This window comes from Mus caroli, unplaced genomic scaffold (genome assembly GCF_900094665.2).
Source record: "Mus caroli unplaced genomic scaffold, CAROLI_EIJ_v1.1 scaffold_15526_1, whole genome shotgun sequence".
Taxonomy (NCBI): Eukaryota; Metazoa; Chordata; class Mammalia; order Rodentia; family Muridae; genus Mus; species Mus caroli.
Genome location: NW_018391492.1, coordinates 2,337 through 6,839, shown reverse-complemented (window position 1 = coordinate 6,839; position 4,503 = coordinate 2,337). Strand labels below are relative to the sequence as shown.

At 37.6% G+C, this 4,503-nt stretch overlaps 1 pseudogene; it reads left to right on the top strand.

The window, feature by feature from the left end:
• The first annotated feature begins 1,177 nt into the window (after positions 1–1,177).
• LOC110289216 lies at positions 1,178–2,045 on the top strand (annotated as a pseudogene).
• The last annotated feature ends 2,458 nt before the right edge of the window (positions 2,046–4,503 follow it).

Below are 4,503 nucleotides of genomic sequence, written 5' to 3'. Positions count from 1 at the left end.
ATGGGCCTCTCTTTCCACTGATGGCCTACTAGGCCATTTTCTGATTCATATGCAGCTAGAAACACAAGCTCCGGGGGTGGGGGGGTACTGGGTAGTTCATAATGTTGTTCTACCTATAGGTTGCAGATCCCTTTAGCTCCTTGGGTACTTTCTCTAGCTCCTCCATTGGGAGCCCTGTGATCCATCCAATAGCTGACTGTGAGCATCCACATCTGTGTTTGCTAAATCCTATTTTTATAAAGTATAAATTTTTAATTTGTATTATATTCATAAAGAGTTATTGATTTTAATCATATTACATTGATGTTTTTGCCTGCATATATGACTATGAAGATGACGGAGACCCTGGTATTGGAGGTACAGACAGTTATGATCTGCCACCTGAATGCTGGAAATAGAACCCAGGTCCCTCTGGAAGAGCAGCCAGCACCATTTCTCCAGGCCCAAACTATACTTTTAAGGATGTGATAATTTTACTCTAATATATATGAATGGAGAGTCACAAACATAAGGAGAAGACATTATATCCAGAACCCATCTCTCCAACAACTAAATTGTATTTCTTTTTTTTTTTAAGATTTATTTTATTTATATGAGTACACTGTAGCTGTCTTCAGACACACCAGAAGAGGGCATCGGGTATCATTATAGATGGTTGTGAGTCACCATGTGGTTGCTGGAAATTGAACTCAGGACCATGGAAAGAGCAGTCAGTGCCCTTAAATGCTGAGCCATCTCCTCAGCTAATAATTTGTATTTCTTAATATACTGTTTTAACATGAAGAAATATGTTGAATGCTAATGAAGCAAAAATGCATTACTGTCTATAAATGTTCATGTATCAATATGCAGAGACCATAAAATTTATGTCCTGTTGTTGATCAACAGAGATGGAGTTGCATTATATACACATCACCTTCATGAAGGAATTTAAAGTAAACTCAGTATAAAATTGTCATTCTAGATCAATGTCTACAAATTGTCTTCCAGANATAGCTCCTGCAGTGTCATATAGTTGTTCATCCTTCTTGGGGAAAAAGACTCCAAATCAGTTCAAAGACTTAGACAATTGAGGAGACAATCAAAGACAGGATTGTCAAACTTGATCATTATTCCATTGTCTAATGAAGCCATCTCCATGCTGTCCCATAATAAAACCCTGAAAACCAAGGAGGAAATGGCTCTAAATATATTTTTGCTTTGTCAGGTTGGGGTTGGTACTGTGGCAAACTTCCTTCTGTTCATCCATAATTTCTCTGTAATTTTGACTAACTGTCAACTGACACCCATACAGGTCTTAGTAACAAACTTAGCTGTGGCCAGTGTATTCAATATCCTCCTCTTGGCAATTCCAAACAGCAGTACAGTATTTCTTCCAGTTACCTCTCATGTAAACTTTGGTACTTCATTTGCCTGGTGACTCAAAGCACAAACTTGTCTTCCACCTGGGTCTTGAGCAACTACCATTTTTTTTTTCACACTGCTTCTTGGTAAATGGAGCAGAGTCGTGCTCAGAGGAAAAGTCCCCAAGATAGTGAGTTATTCTTGTTACAGTTGCTCGATTTTCAGTGTCTTACATAATGCTTACATTCCAATGGAAGTGAATGGTCCACAGAAAACACACAATGACACTGATTTTAAAGACAAATTGTTCTGCTCCACTTCTGGTTTCAGTGTAGGCATGAGCTTCTTGAGGTTTGCCCATGACACAGTATTCATCAGCATCATGATCTGGAACAATATCTCCATGGCGTTTCTCCTGAACAGACACCACCACAGAATGCAACACATTCACTCCTCCAATCAGAACCACGGACCCTCTGGTCACCAGAGCAGCCCACACCATCCTGATGCTAGTGGTCACGTTTGTGAGCTTTTATCTTCTAGATTGTTTTTGTACTTTCTTTCACATTTCTTTTGTGGAACCTCGTCTCTTGTTGAGATGTATCAAGGAAGTTTTAAATGCAAGCTTCCCCACCATTTCTCCCTTCCTGTTGATCTTTAGGGATCCAAAGAATCCTTGTTCTCTGCTCTTCAGAAGCTAAAATTACCATCCAAATGACAAACACAAGTGATAGCTTTGCTATCATCCATCAATATTCTGTTCCTCCAAAATATGTTAAGCATCTTCCCTTATGAACCAAGCATGGAAGCTCATGACTGTAATCTCAGCACCATGAAGGTTGAATTGGGTAAATTCCCAGGCAAATTATAGTATCTCATATTATAGCAGGATATAAAGCTGAGCCTGTGAGGCCGAGAACCTGTCTCACAGCTCCCTGCCCCCTGAGAATATAAAAAGGAACAAAGAAAGAAAGCCAATCACCAAAAATTCTAATTAATTTATGAAATAATTGCTTTATTTTTTATGTGTTAGTGAATAAAATACACTACAAATTTTATCTTTTGTTTCTACTAATGTCCATACAAAATTATTCTTAGTTGAAGAAATTCTAGAAATGTTACCTCAAATCCATGAGGTTAATATCCCATATGTAATTGTCAATTGGCCAACATTAATTTTATTTGAAAACAGAGATGTGTGCTTATAATAGAGCAGCATAACATACCTGAACAAGAAATGATATTTTATTATCCCTTTTCTGTCTTATTTCTGCATATATTCTTCCCACATGCTGGCATATGGACTAGGACAAATATTGCTTAGTGATAGCTTGATTATCACAAATCCAGGGTTATTTAATATGCCCAAGAAAGTCTTTCTTCAGGTTAGAATGTAAATGAAGGGATAGAAACTTCATCTTTTGTGCTTTTCACATGAGTTTTTACTTTTATCAGTGAAAATCAAGCCTAAGACTATAACTTTCTATTTTGCCTATTTTTCCTTCTTTATTCTGCCATTTTCCTAATGCTATTCTTAATGTCTTATTTTAGCACACATTAGAATTTATAATATTAAATTTTTAATTGATGGCAATTCAGTTTTTCATATTTTATGTGATAAAGAATAAAATAATTGTAGACTATAGCCCGAGAAGTTGGTAGGATAAATAATTCCTTCATATCTCCTTCTGCTACTCCAAATATAATCCCAGAGTCTCATCCCCAGATCTGCAGCACCACACCTGCTGCAATCTTCCTTCCTCCTACTTCCCTATTTACAGTGTATCATACACATCTTTCCCTTCTAACCAGTCCCTGCGCCCTTAAAATTTGTTCCAAATACTACCCCAGCACACACGCTTTGGGAACACACAGACCACTCCTGCTAAATAAGCAGGAAAACTCACTGTAGATCTCCAATCTCCCTCCATTCTGCCAAGTAGAAATGTCACACGGTCTCGTTCTCAGCTCTGCTTCAGAACACCTGCTGCAGACTCACTATACTCTGGTGCAGAGGTTCACACATATACTTATCTCCAAAATTACCTTCCCTGGATCTTTGCTTTGTATCAGCCTCCAACTCCAGGAGGCATTCCTAAGATCCAGATAGGACAACCAAAACAAATAAACTAAATACCCACCAAACATAGGTAAGATCAGATATCAATACCTAGAATTACAATCTTCTCAGTGCCAGATACCTAGGTGACAGCATAAAAACAAAATCTGTAACAGCAAGAACAATGTTTCCATTAGTACCTAGATACCCTACTAGAGCAGGTCCCAAATATTCCAACATAAATAAAGCACAAATAAAAGACCTTGAAAGACATTGTATGAATATTTTAGAGGTTCTATACAGGAAATAAATAAATCCCTTAAAGAAATCTACAAAAACACAAACAAGCAGAGGAATGAAATGAATAAATCTTTTCAAGATCTGAAAGTGAAAATAAAACCAATAAAGAAACCGGAAAGAGGGAAATGTGTAAATGAAAAGTATAGAAGTGATACAGGAGCTACAGAGGCAAGGTTTGCCAACAGAATGCAAGAACTGGGACAGAGAACAGAAGTTTCTGAAGGCACCATAAAAGAAAAAAATACATTTTCTAAAGAAAATGTTAAATCTAAATAAATCCTGACATGAAACATCTAGGAAACATGGCATACTATTAAAAGACCAAAAGTAAGAATTATAAGAATGGAATAAGGTAACAGATGCAAACTTAAAGGCCCTTGTTGCAGTACGTTTTTTCACACTGTAAACTCTGGGATTGGGTTTCTAATTGTGGTATGAATCAGCCCTTAGCACACACCTTTAGTCCCTCTGGCTGTAATACAGACTTGCCCTTAGATCACACCTAAAGTACCTAACAACGAAGGTAAATTTAATTTGTAGAAGGAAGCACTCATGCTTGAATGTGATGTGTAACTGAGTGGCAAGAAAAGTGACAAATCAGAGACAGATCTGACAGATTAGGATGTGCCCAATTCTCATGCAAAAAGACAAGAACTGGAAGCTACTTGATGGGCAGGTCAGAGAAAAAGAAGAGGCAGTTTTGCTGGAATTGTTTTACAGAACCAGGTTTCAGAGAGAGAAAGAAAGAGGGAGAGAGAGAGAGAGAGAGAGAGAGAGAGAGAGAGAGAGAGAGAGAGAGA